Source organism: Etheostoma cragini, chromosome 10, assembly GCF_013103735.1.
Source record: "Etheostoma cragini isolate CJK2018 chromosome 10, CSU_Ecrag_1.0, whole genome shotgun sequence".
In the NCBI taxonomy this organism is placed as follows: domain Eukaryota; kingdom Metazoa; phylum Chordata; class Actinopteri; order Perciformes; family Percidae; genus Etheostoma; species Etheostoma cragini.
This window is the reverse complement of record NC_048416.1, coordinates 12,094,466-12,109,258: the sequence shown is the minus strand read 5'-3', so window position 1 is coordinate 12,109,258 and position 14,793 is coordinate 12,094,466. Positions and strand designations below refer to the sequence as shown.

Here is a 14,793-nt window from a genome sequence, read left to right as displayed (position 1 = left end):
AAAATGGCTGCAATGAAACAAAGAGTGAAAAATTTAAAGGGGTCTGAATACTTTCCGTACCCACTGTATATATCTATCATTTTGAAAATGAGATGTGCAACAGGACAGCCTACCATGAAATTAGCTTAGAGTTCTAGTGCAATATTAGTTTCAAAACATAATTTCAATGCTCAAGTATGTTTGTCTGGGTAAGATCATCAATGTTTTTCATTACAAATAGCTTGAGACACTGATATGGAGTAGGGGGACACATCTGGCAAAAAGAAAAGATTACTTGATTTAAAAGACTAAAAAAACAGGCCCGTAGATATCATTGAGGACAAAGATGTCCTATCTTCCATAAGATTTCTGGACATTTAGGGGCTTAACATTGACAAGACTTTTCATTATACGATATGTTTCATTAGCTGATTGTAATGTGTTTTTTTTAGAATACATTTGACTGTTGAGACTGAAAAAGTGAAAAGCCATGCTAGTGTTTATCTGGGCCAGGGGCTGGAAAGTCTGTATGAAGACGGCGTGGGCCGAGTTAGGGAAAGTATGGAGGTCAAAAGAAGGCAAAGGGGCATTGACGTGACTTCAAGCCCCTGGCCCGATTAGACATCGCAGCTGGTGTGATCCTATAGCCAGTAGTCCTAAACTAATGGACTTTTATTTGTTTGATATGTCCTTTTGTTTACAGCAAGGTTATAATTGTTAACGAAAATTATGTGGGGAAAAAACAGAGTTGTTAACTGAAATAAAAATAAAAACAAGGTATTAAAAAAAGCGATAACTAAAACTGTAATGTCTGTTGGCAAAACTAACTAAAATAATGTTATATTAGGAAATGTCTTTAGTTTTCGTCTTTGTCAATGTTTTCAAAGAGCAAATAACGTTAAATGTTCAGACTATAGAACTAAGCCATTGAAATATAGTTTCCAACAATGAACCAAGATATTCTTATATTCCATGTCAAATTGTACACAACATAGTTTGTGCCCCTTGCCTGGCATCATGGCAGTACCAAAAATCAGAAGAAAATGTCTTAATTGATTATGACTGTGTCAGATAAAAAAAGGCCTTTCAGTGGAAGGTGGTAAAATAGGTGGACAGTTTATGAAAAGAGAAAAATCCCACGAATTTGAAAGTGCATTTCAGAAACTCGCTCAGGGAGGCTAACCTAGCTTACCTTAACAAGGTAAAGTAGAAAGGGTGGGTTAATATGTGTGTCGATACTCAAACTAAAGTTCAAAAACACCTGTTTATGTATGTCTTATTTAGTCTATTGGCTATTTTGGATGTTTTCCTGGAACATGCCACTTACACATTCTGCACATATTTGTGCTCATCATCATATGTACATTGTATGTACTGGTGTTATTGTTGAATACATGGTTGAAAACATATTTCTAAAATTGCATGATGTTTTTGTTATGACACAATACTTTTTCTGACCTTATTTAAAAGTTGGCCCTGACAAATAACCCATATTACAAAAAAGTCTAAAACTAATAAAAACTAAATAAAAACTAAACTAAAACTAAGAATTTTGAAAATAAAAAATTTAAACAAAATAAGAATATAAACTAATGAAAAAATACAAAATTATAATAACCTTGGTTTACAGTTATCTCTGCTTTTTCTCAATGATCAGTCTTTTGCTCTCTCCATCACGTTTGCGGTTGCACTCCAGGCTTTTTTGCTTGTGCTTCCAAACTCTTTGTTTGCAAGAGAGCTCGACAGTCCCGCCCACAGAGGGTTCCGGAAGTAAAAATACATGTTGATGGGATGAGTAGCTCCTTTGCTTGATAATGAAAATATGTACACAGTCTTGTACCTTGACTTTTTTTTGATGTTCTGTTTTTTTTTTCACTTGAAATGATCTGCTGTAGGGTTATGAGTCACGTTGTAGCTGGTTAGCCTAAGGCATGTTCGCAAAAAACGCAAAAAATCAGTATATAAAGAGATTTATCTCTTTATATACTGATTTTTTGCGTCGGCGGGTCTTACAGGGTTGCGTCCCCATTGGCTAATGAGTTTTTGGAGTATGTTTGAGTGACAGCTCAGTGCCTGCCTGCCTGCCCAAACGTTTCAGTGCAGCTAATGTTAGAGACTCTGGAGTACAAACAAACTACTCTACACAGCAGATTCATACAAGATTAATAATGTCCAAGTATTGATCATGTATACTGTCTGTGATGTACAAGCGTGGTTATGAGACTTTTGTTGTTTTGTTGTGTTAAATTACTAGTAAAGCTGTGTAAGATAGCAATTAACGTAAGCTAACTGCTAACGTTATCTAGCTATGACATGCTAGCCAAGCCACGTAAAGTTAGCTTACTGTCGATACTGAGCTAATTTGCCATGGGAATCATGTAGGCTTGGTGAGGCCTTGTGCAATGGAGCTGTATAAATTATCGTCTTCGTACATAATATCAAACAAATGAAAGTCCATAAGTTTACAACTACATAAATGTTTTGTTTGCAAGTTTTAGGTTTTACCTTTTGAGGTGAGACAATTCTTTTGCCTGAGTTAGCAATTTTTGTTTGATACTTAATCCCATAGATATTGAAGGTGTTGGGTTTGGGTGAAGCTCTCTGCAAAGGGAAGAAGCATCTTGTCTTTCTGCCCTATCGCGTCATTGTGTCTGATTCTCTCTGATTCATTCAGCCTTTTGTTACATCCATCTGTAACTGCCACTTTGTCTGGCAGGTGAAACAGCGGAAATAAATAAAACACCAAGGCGGAGTGTTCACCCTTTTGGAAAGTACTGATCACAGATTTTGTTGTATCACTTTGGAATGAGAGCAAACATGATTTCTCATCACCCTTTCTTCAGTTTCTCTTTGTGATGAGTGCTGAAAATTTTTTTTGGTTTAGATGTGGTTTCAAATATTCAATAGCACATAACTTCTTTCGATGACAACTATTCAACATATATCAATCATAAATAGTCAGATATTTTATGATGACATGTTTTTGTAATCCAGGGCTGCTCTATGAAATATTGAAAGCAGGGGTATGTTGGTGTTGACTTTGATCACTGCCAGCTCTCTTCCCCTGTCAGGCTCAATCAAAGCACAAAGCAACATGTGTTTCAGGCCAGACTTTCCCCCAGAACTCACTCTGCCTTGTTCTGCTTATCTGCAACAATGATGTGTGCTGCATGGAGTTTATTAATTTATTCACTTGCCCGCCTCATGCTGGGCATCACTCTAAAAAGAACCCACTTCGCTCCTGTTGACACAAGCTCAGATTGTGACACCAGTCAATGTACTGTTGGGTTTTAAAAAGATAAGACATTGTTAATAATTTGATAACAATGTACTTTTGGTCTAGGTACATATCAATCGACACTGCAGCTGGGCGAAAAGGGATTAAATAAATAATAACAGATTTAATCAACATTTGGTTCGCACACACCATTTCAAGTTTCTAAAGAATGATTATGTTATGACTGTCAATTTGCATATTAGAGGAGACTCATTGTCCCCCCAGGAAAGGTAATTGCTATGCCAGCCTTTGGGAGCTGCCCCTGCTGGGCCAGACTTGATTAGAACAAAGAATATGTATTCAGTGTAGTTTTGAAAATAGGTGACACCAACTTGGTAGGATCCTGTGGGCAGGTGTGGCCTCAAGAGACATGGATTCTGAAATAACACCTTTCTTTTGAAGATATTTGACCAATAAGAAGAGGTTTCACTTGAGGAACCACCCTCAACTCTAGGGAATAAATGTTTGTCATTTAGAAATATTCAAGACTGATCTCATGCGATTCTATCTGGGAGAAGTATGGATCAGGTCCGCTGTCAGCTCCAGTGTTATTACGTTTTGTGTCTTATTGTCTTTGTCATATCATTTTCATCATGCTGTTTCATTCAACCCTTTGTTAATTCTCCATTGGACTTGCCTCCTTTTTCAGAGATTCAACAAACACACAGTTAGTTTTTTCTAACAGTACCAACAGAGACAAGGGATTCCACACAGGCAAATTAAGTCATGCATTGTAAGGCAGGCTGTTCTCACAAAGCTGTTTTGTCTGAGTCGAACAGGAGGACTTAAATGAACACTGCGCTGCACAAAAAATTCTTTGAACAGTAAAATACCTTTGAAAGTCTTATTTTTTCAGGAAAAGACTTTTAAACAGTTTTTTAGACATTGAGCATTTATGTTGTTAAACAAGTATATATAGATTTACAGATATTTGCATTGGGTGTAAAGGTAATTTCCCCGCTAAAGTTCTTTTAAGTGCAATGTGATATAAGAAAAATGGTGGCACATATTGAACAAACATAGATGGAGTAAGATGTAGGACAAAGTAAACACAGTGGTACATAACAATTATTAAATTAGTATACATAAGTTATCCATCCGTCCATCTTTGTCTGCTTATCCGGTATCGGGTCGCGGGGGCAGCAGCTCTAGTAGGGGGCCCCAAACTTCCCTTTCCCGAGCCGCATTAACCAGCTCCGACTGGGGGATCCCGAGGCGTTCCCATACCAGGTCGGAGATTTAATCTCTCCACCTAGTCCTGGGTCTTCCCCGAGGCCTCCTCCCAGCTGGACATGCCAGGAACACCTCCCTAGGGAGTCACCTGAGGGGCATCCTTACCAGATGCCCGAACCACCTCAACTGGCTCCTTTCAACGCGTAGAAGCAGCGGCTCTACTCCGAGCTCCTCTCGGATGACTAAGCTTCTCACCCTATCTCTGAGGGAGACGCCAGCCCCCCCCCCCGGAGGAAACCCATTTCAGCCGCTTGGAACCTGGATCTTGATCTTTTGGTCGTGACCCAGCCTTCATGACCATAGGTGAGGGTAGGAACAAAAAGTGACCAGTAGATTGAGAGCTTTGCCTTCTGGCTCAGCTCTCTTTTCATCAGCGCGATGAATTGAATGCAATACCGCACCCGCTGGGACGATTCTCCGACCAATCTCACGCTCCATCGTCTCCTTACCTCAAGGTATTTCAACTCCTTTACTTGGGGCAAGGAGTCATTAACTACCTGAAGAAGGCACTCCATCGGTTTCCTGCTAAGGAAATGAGCTATGTTGAAGAAATTTCTGTCATTTGTAATTAATGTGTGAGTATGGCTATAGGAATATATGTATATTAGAGTCCGGATTGGGACGAATTTTTCTGCCCGGCCCACATCCGACAGAGCCGTCACCGAGCCCAACAGGCATTAAGAAATTTGTGTCTGAGTCCAACACAGTTAAAATCTTTTTTTCTTATACTAATGACACATGGAAGCTACGTTTTTGTGTCCAACTTTTATTTATTTTTCTGTAGGAAGGCATTCGCAAATGTCAACAGAGTGCATACCGGGCAACAAGCGCACATTAATAATCTGTTTAATTAAAATGTTCAATGTGTTAACCTTTCCTGCTTACTTTGTTTCCAATTGTGGTCAGAAAACCAGAGGAGACTTGTTACCTCCAGTACTGACGTTATAGAATGAATGTCAGGGTTAAAATCCCTTTTTTGGTAGCAAATGAATGAACTTGGCTTTCACTCTGGGGTTTATTGTGGACACCGCACACACTGTACAAAACTTAAACTTATTCCACCAGCTCTGCTCCGGTCGCATCTACAACACGTCTGCTTCCTCTTTCTCTCTTATGCCCACTTAGCAAACACACACACACACACACACACACACACACACACACACCCTCCACATTCACTGAGCTCTTTTAAGGAGCCTCAGCACCATTTTACAAAAAAGGCCTTATCGCGCTGATGTGACTGAGCTCGACCCGGACCCAACCATAATTTCTAAACATCTGTCCGAACCCGGCGCGGGTCGGGCGGGTAGCCATGCCTTAATGTATATGTGCTTTTTTTTTTTCTAGCCAAAAATCAACTTCTGTTCATTTTACTTTAGATTAGATTAGATTAGATTCAACTTTATTGTCATTACGCATGTACAGGTACAAGGCAATGAAATGCAGTTTGGGTCTAACCAAAAGTGCAATATCAGTAAGTACAGGATATACAATGGTTTCATAAGTGCAGGAAGGATATGTACTGAATAAATATAGAAATGAATATTTTAAACTGAATTTTACTGAATTTTAGAAGATAGATTTGTCCTATGAATAAAATATATAGATAACAAGTATTGTGAACAAGATTTACAGGTGAATATGTATTATGAATATATATGCAGGTGTGTGTGTGTGTGTGTGTGTATATATATATATATAATATAAGGTAGGCTCAAATGAGCAGTATAACAATGGATTTAAGTAGTACAAAGAAAGTTTGGGCAGAAGCTATCCAAATTAAAGTTTATCAGTTTACTTCTAAATTCTAAATTTAAAGGGGGTGTACTCAACATTTAGAACATTGTTACAGCATTAAACAAATATTTTTTATGTAAAGATTTAGTAGCGTTCTGAGCAGGGCATGAAGTCACTCTGTGTGTTGTAATCCGAGCTTCTCTGTTCTTGTTTTGTTAGCCAGTCTGTCTACACTTGCATGTGAGTGCATGTTAGTCCCTCCCATTGGCGTCAATATTTGACAACCTGGGAATGAGAGGGACCCACAGACTCACCACCGCTCTGCACTGGCCGGGCTTCTTTTGGAGATTGGTTCTCAATGCTGGGATCCGCTTCGAGGCAGTTTTACCAATAAGAAGCACTCTTATGCAGAAGCTAGGTCGCCCTTGTGAGTGTGAGCTAACCATGAGGCAATGCTGCCCGTCTGTCTATTGATTATAGCAAAGTCTTTCAGGGTGCTCAAACCAAAATATTTTACACGTTATAAATATTTGGGAATCAAATCATGTTCCTTTTCTGCTAATTGGTAGACCATGTTCATTATCCTTTATTTCCGTGCTTGGTCATGGTGATATCAATAAGGCTTCGTGTTTAATCATTGGGAAAATGGTTTTCTTCAAAACAACTTAAGGGAAAATTTGAGGTGTACAATCAAATCATGTGACAAAGATGCGTAATGGCCAGAGTCTCAGCCAAGTGGCTCAGCGTGTCCGGAGTCTGGTTGTGATTGAGAGGAACCAGGGTCCCGGGAGACAGAGCTCTAAGTAAGAGCGATTCTCTCTGCTGTCTCAAAGTATGGACCACCATCCCAGTGACCTTCTGCTAGCATGCGGATGAAATTGGATGATTTCTTGCAGGGGCTGAAGAGGAGTGACAGGTGGCTGTGCTCCCAAGCCTGAAGGAGAGTCGGTCTACTCAGTCCGGCCCCTCACTCATGCCATCCACTCGTGTGCGTTGTGCCTCCGCTGTGATCAGGAAACATCTCACAACATCATCACTTATTAATGGCTAGAAATGAAGAGCAATATTTCAATCTCACCGGACATCAGAGATGTTTCAAAATATGCATTAGACTGCTCAAATTGGCAGGTCTGATTTAATAAAAATGCGACCAATTGTGCCACGTTAACTTAAGATAGTTCTTTATTTAAATATAAGTTACACTGATGCTGCACTTCCAGTCTTTATGGTTAGTTATGTGTTTATTTCTTAGTAATTACACAGCATGTCTGTAGAACTTCTTACATTTGATCAGTTTTACTTGCTTAACTTTTGAATTTTAAGAAAGCACGGACAGTCTGTAATGTGCAAAGTCTTCCACAGTGAAGTCGAGCAGTTCTTTCGCTAGAAACCCAAAGAACTGAGACTCTAATCTTGGATGACATGCTGATATAAAGCTTGGAGCTGCTTCATTGACCATGAGTGGGAGACTGACTTTGTGTACTCATACTATGTTTGCCCGAAGTTTCACATCCAAGTGAGTTTTATATTGATATTGCTATCAACTTCCAAAGCAGAAAATGTGCATCGTTCCCAGGAAACTAAATCTGGAAACTGTCGTGGACATGTTTTTTTTTTTTATCATTTGGTTTTCATTTCTACGGAGCTGTGCATCACTGAAATATTGCACTTGTATATATGCATGCACACAGGGATGTGGATTAAGGGAAACACAAAACGTATACACAGCTTCAGCAGTGACTCATTTTTTTTCCAGCCAGACAGAGCAGCAGTCTCACTCTCCACCCAGGTTGCTGTGGATTCTCCAGACCTCTGGGAGACTGAGCCACCTAGGAGGATAAAACACACTCCATGCAAAATGTTTCATCATTATCATCCTGCCAGGTCATCCGAGGCCTCTCCTTCTGTTGTGTTCTAATACTGTACAAATGAGTCCTTGAGCACTGTATTTCTTCAAAAGAACATGGATGAGGGGAACAATGGATTCACCTCTTTCCTTTTTTTTGTTCTTAATTTGCTCAGCATTGTGGGTGCAAACCAGCTAACACTGGTGTTCTATACACAGACAAAATAAAGAACGAAAAAAGTGAAAATAATTAATGATTAAAAACCCTCAGGGAGGGCTTTTAAATCTACATAAAATCAAACCGTTGCGCTCTCTTTTTTAATAACAAGGCGTATTGGGTTCTGTGATGTATTTCTTGCATGCCTAATTACTGAGATTGGAATTATACGTCGTCCTTTGCAATTTAGTAAATAAATCCCAAGGGAGCTCATTTAAAGCAGGAAATAGGCCATATTTCTATGTGGAGAAACCACCATGTGAACAAAGTTCCATGGGGGAAATATGTAACGAAATCAGTCATGTATTGGAGGAAATCAAAGCAACACACAACCTTGTTTACTCACAGGATGGTCGCTCGCAATTTTTGGACAGACAGGGATATAACCAGGCAACAACTCTCCCGCTTGATTTAAAAAGACATCACAGCAGTTGTTTGGAAAGCTTAAAGGGGAGATTAAGACTAATAATAGTGACATAGCAAACATAGTCCTTATGAGAGATGATTGCAGGTAAAGAGTTAAGCTTGCATGTTTGGGAGAAACGATGAAGCAGTGAGAATGCGAGAGAGAAAAAGGAGGAGATGGCAGAGAGAGTCCAAGCAGAGCAGACCTAATAGGTCGGTTATTCTGGGTCCTTCTGAGCAGGCAATGGGCAGCCCTGCAGGTACTGCTCTCCCCAGGCTGAGACCACTCCAGACAGACTGCAGTAATTTACATTGACAAAGCTGTCAGAGGAGAGGTGGCCTCCCGCATGGTGATGGATGCCGACCTGGGAGGAAGGAGAGAAAGAAGAGGAGTGGAGAAGATTCAGGAAATGAGCAAAGAGAAAAGGCAGCTATCGGAGTTGTGGGTGAAGTACTTGATATAATACTGAGCATGCACAGTTATAAGAAAGTGAGTAGTAAAATAAGAGGATTATCACTTTCTACAAGAGATCAAAAGCACTTCTCTAGTCCAGACTTCTATCCCTGTGTTTCTCCAAAGCCTATCGATGAAAACTCCCTGGCATTTACACCCTTACAGCAAAATGCAATATGAGACGCACCAGGTCATATCAATGTATGCCTTTCACGTGGGGGTTAGCGGAATAACAAAATAAAGTAACCGAACAGTGGGAGAGGAAGAAGGCGGATAACTTCTCACCCTCCCTGCTTTTCCATTCTGACTTCCTGTGGAAAGATGTGCTGACGCTGCATCTCCCAGGGCAAGTGTCGTGTGTGTGCGTGTGTGCCATGGGCCCCCGGTGAGCAGCTCCTCGCTCCTGTCACCTCTACTAACACCAGCCCTCGTCAGCAGGGGCCGGCGCCAGCGCCGCAGCCTCCCACTCCTCCTGTCACCTGTCCTCGCACAGGCCAAGGTGACTTTGTTCCCCCCTGATGGAAAAATGACAGCTGCTGCAGCTACCACGTCCGAAAAAGTCAGAGAGCAACCAGTTGGCTTCTCTCTGTCCTTTCCTCTCATTCTTTATTTCTCACTTGCCCCCCCTTCCTCTCTCTGTGATTCTGTAGCCATTTCGCCATCACCCTGACATTATGTCTGTGCATTGTCTTTCTATTTTTATTCAGCATTCTGGTTTGCTGTGTTGAGTGCTCCCTTGAGAAAAAAATCAAAGGGAGACATTTGTATTTTATATATTTAATTCAACCGAGGAGCTAACGTTAGTTTAGCTAATAGCTAATTCGGCTAACTGCTAGCAGACATTTGATTCAGTCTAAAATAACGTTAACTCAAACTAAACATTGGGAAAAGCAGGATACAGCTGACGTAACAGCTGTTATATATTTGAACGGTTATTTTCAAGTTTTATTTGGAAGGTCTTTTAAAGTTATTATCCGCCGTCTCAGCTAGCGGTTAGCCCAATTAGCTGTTAGCTAAACAAACGTTAGCTTCTTTTATTTAGTGGGGCGTGGTGGTTTATGGGATGAGTAGTTCAGTCAATAATGAAAATATGTACACCGTTGTACCTCTGACTTTTGGGGGATTTTCTGTTTGTTTATTTCACTCAAAATGATATGTTCTATGTGTGTGTCACGTGGCATGTTCTAAAACTCTTGATATATGGAATTTTCCAGACGTCAATGGGATAAAGGAATTAGAAATTTACTGCTGGAACCCAAGGTCTCTCGCAGGAGGGGCAGGACTGTTGAGCGCTATTTGCAAAAAGCAATAAATGTCAACTTTCTAAACATTCCAATAAGTTGTATGTTCAAACAGCAATTATGACTCATATTTACGTTTATAGTGGCGGCGCCCTCTAGTGGTCTCCCATAGTGATTAGGGGACAAAGCAGGAAGTAAGGGGATGAAGAATAAGTGCAATAAATTCTACTTGGGGGTCAGGTTGGGATGGCGGATGGGTCAAGCAAACAGGACTTTCACCCAGTAGACCCTGGGGGTGGGTGGGGGTCTTGTTTGAATATACAAGTAAACTGCAAGTTAAAAAAAAAAAAAAAAACCTTGTCACAAGATAATACTGTAACAGATTATTTTAACCCAAACCCCTATCCATTTCTAAACATAACCTATTCGTTTTTGTGCATAAACCTAACCAAACTATTTCACTATTTATTTTTTATTCTGTCTATTGCCATTGCTGGTTTTCTTTCTTTCAATAATAAAAATCTACAATAAATTTGACTGCAAAAGTGGATGCTAATTGTACTTTCAGCACGGCTTTTTCCAACTTTTATTTTTCAACTTCTCCACTGCTGTTTATTCAGTTAAAATCAATTTAAATATTTAGTTGCAGATAAGATTTCTGTGCTGTCAGTCATTAGTTGGGTTAATGCAGACCAATACCGATATAATTCAATAGATGTCAGCTCTGGGACACTGGGATTTATAGTCTGGTATATTTTTTACCTTCTTGCAAACAATGGCAGTTATACACCGTTAGATGCATTCATTTTTACTAACAGTGTACCCCTCATCAGATTTGCATTATACTACATATTTAAAATCTCCAGCATTTGCTAGAGGGGATTTCCTGAAGCATTGAGGTCTGAATTATCTCACTTGACATGTTAGCTCTGAATTAGGCATGGCTTGGGAATCTGTGGAGTAAATCGTGAGATTTTTGTATTTTTAGGGGGGTAGTGTTGAAAATGATTAATTTGAATTACAGATGGCTCTTGGAGCATTGTGGCATGACTGAAGTGAGAGTAATTGGCGAAATGTAGATGACACACAATGCTGCACGCATTAGTGCTGCAACACATCCTGAAATGGGAGCTGCTTATTTCATTTTTGAATGCTCTTACTCTTCTTGTTTTTATAACAGACTGATTTGTCTGTTCTTCTCCTGTTGCACTTTAGATTGCGTCCCGAGCTTTTCAGCAGCTTGCGTGAAAAATGTCTGCTGTCAACACAGTGTGTCTTCCGGACAATGGTAGCTGAAATCCTGTTTTGAGCCTCTTTTTTTAATGGATAGCAGGGACTAAAACCTGATGAAATGGAACAGTTGTGTTGAGTGTATACACACACACACACACACACACACACACACACACAAAGGGAGGATAGAAAGAAAGAGACTGGTGAGAGACAGAGGAGATTTCTGTGTTTTCCATTCCCTTGAGCACTGGAAGGATGTTGTGCTGGGGACTCATGCTGTGATAAAAGGGGAGAGACGAGATATCAAACTATGCTGTCCACCTGCTGTCTTCTCTTACGTTCATCATTAGACGAACCTGTCATATAGGCCTTGCTACGGTCAATTATCACCACCATCCATTTCCAGCATGAGACACTATGCGGTCAGTGGCCATCTGCTGCAACATAGCTGGAATTACGAGTGGATGCCCTCTTACGGCAATGAAAGTTGCCTGATCATAGCTTGCAGGAAAACTTTGAAGTTTTCAATTTATAATTAGCAAAGGATTGAATGCAGCTGGGCCTCTTTGAATATCATTTAGCGCAGGCTGGCACTTGTGAGACATTTATGTAAAATTGAACTCACATGTAAGTCCAATCTGTTCTTTTCAGTTCTGTCAGAGTTTCTGGAGAATTCATTACGACATGACACTTTCTCTTTTTCACACACACATGCACGCACACGTATGCACTTGCATACCATGTACTGCTGTGTGAGAGATATCTCTAACAGCCTCATGTTGACTCATTTAGCATCTGGCGCTGCTCCTCACTAGACTCCGTGCATGTATAGCCAGCACTGCAAGTTGTCTATATTTTCCCCTAAATTTCAGCGCTCTGTCCCAGCACTCACTGAAAGTACTGGAGACTTTCATTTATAGACAGCGATTCGGACTTGAAGATGTTATTTAGCAGATAACATTTTCTCAATTTCTAAGATTTCTTTTTGGTCAGAACTATATCATTTTTTCCTTCACGGGCAATACCGTAACAGTGCTGATTGAGAACCATTATGCTGGACTGTGTCATATCATATTTGAATGGGTACACAGTGTTTTCAATCCCAGAGGTGCACACATTTGTGCCACCAGCTGTGAGAGATATGGTGCAACCTTACTTCTGTTTTAATATGTGACTGCAAATACAAAATGTATCCAAAGGATACTTTTTTAAAACAGTACTTTGCAATTAGTTGTGTTTCTCATGATGGCAAAACTTTCTCCAAGGACTTCATCTCATTTATAATGGGTGTTTCTATACTCTACCCTTAAAAAAAAGTAATTAAGTTTGGATAACAAAGAGTTTTTCCTCCTGTTTTGGTTAATGATGTAAGAGTTGTTCAGACAGTAATATTCTATGATTTTGAAACTGTAAATTAGAGCATATGGCCTTCAAAGATTAAGCACCAATCCATCTGCCTTGAAATGTTCATTTACCCTGTAACATAATGGGTAGTCTTAGGTTGCTCTTCATTGTGGCTTTATAATTTATAATGTTCAATATTCCTGAGGACTGATAAGTGCATTTCCTCCCTTTTTGTGGTTTTAAAGCCGGGAGCTGGAAATCACGCATTCCTTTGTTCACTGTTCATTTGGAAGGCGGACTTTGCTGGCTTGTCCCTCTAAGCAGCGATATTGTGAAAGCAGCTCATGGCAAGCATCCTCAGAAAAATATATTCTACCCCGCTTAGCAGGTTCATGAATACTGAACGGCATTGTCAAGATCAAACAGAGTGAACGTGGTGTTCCAGCGTACATGCTGGAGAGTGGTTGACACTTTTGACACCTGCAGTTGTGTCATTATTACTATGCGGTGATGGTCGGGCTAAATGTTTATTGAAATGAAAATCTGCCATGAGCTATTTACTGTAGTCAACATTCTTGTAATAGTTATGTTAACAGTGACATTTTGATATGAAAGAAAACTTCTTTATTTATTCTGTCGTCAATTAAAGTTTTTTACTATTGTAAGAGTCAGGACAACTATTCTGCCTGTGTAGTACGTGTGTAGTGTGTAGTATTCTGGGCCTGACTCCTAAGTCACTCTGTCTAGGTTTCTTCTGAGTTATGAAAAACCTCCAGATAACAGCAGATAAAACATTATTCCATAGTTTTACTCCCTTCTGCTGTGCTGGATTCAGTAGTCAAAGCCTCCTTTAGAGGGAGCACTGTGGCTGTCATATTTATTTCTCCTTTATAAAATTGGGCTGTGTGAAGCAACCAGCAACAAGAGATGTTAGGGTCCTTGCACCCGTCTGGTGCACAGTCTCGCCTTGCATATAGCCGCCCCCCCCCCTCCTTGTCCTTCATCTTTGTTTAGCATCCTTCGGCCTGTTTTGGGTAAATGAGGTTCGTGACCCTGGCTTTCTGCATCGCCAATCTCTCACATCGTTTCCTCATGGTCGAGGCTGGCACTCAGATGGAGAAAGCACTCTCAGCAGACGGTTTAGTAATTACACACTGTAAACCAATCAGCCTGAACACTGCTTCTTAATTAGCAGAGCAAAACAATAGTGCATGGATTGGAGGACCCTGGAGGTCACATGCTCCCCTCAGGTGTCCCACCAAGGTGCACTATAAAGAGCCTCGATTCTCTTTGGTCAATCTTCACTTCGCTCGGACAGGTTCCCGGTGATCACAGATGCATCTCAGCAGGTAAAAAAAGCGGCCATGTATACCAGATCAGGAAGCTACATCCCATTAAATGTGGCAGAGACACACTTTCAAGGGGCAGCTGCCTGATAGCTAGCATGGATGAACATTTAGGCTTCTCCTGGTGGATGCAAGCAGAAGAGAAGAGCATAGAGGTCACCTAATCCATTCTAATCAAGGCTACAGCAACAACACACATGGCATTCATTAGTAAACAAGAGAAAGAGCTGCTGCACGATAAACAACTTGGCTATAATTAGCATGTAGAAGATCTGGTGGTGGACAAAGCCTGTGATAGGGATCAGGAAAACCAAACCTTGGCTGTGTTTAATTCTTCAAATCAAGACTCTTCCCTTCAGAATATACCGACTCTAAATCCATACAGTTTAATGAATGCTTAGACCAGTGATCATCAACTGGCGGCCCGCGGGCCGAATGTGGCCCGCCAAGCCGTTCGTTCCGGCCCGCGATTGGATTCCAA

General features: G+C 40.5%; 1 long non-coding RNA gene across 1 annotated transcript in view; it reads right to left on the bottom strand.

Moving 5' to 3' along the window:
• LOC117952222 overlaps positions 1-14,793 on the bottom strand; it is a 23,424-nt gene that overhangs the window by 5,450 nt on the left and 3,181 nt on the right. Inside the window, exon 2 of the long non-coding RNA XR_004658347.1 lies at positions 12,524-12,529. This is a non-coding gene — a long non-coding RNA (uncharacterized LOC117952222). The remainder of the gene's footprint in view (positions 1-12,523; positions 12,530-14,793) is intronic.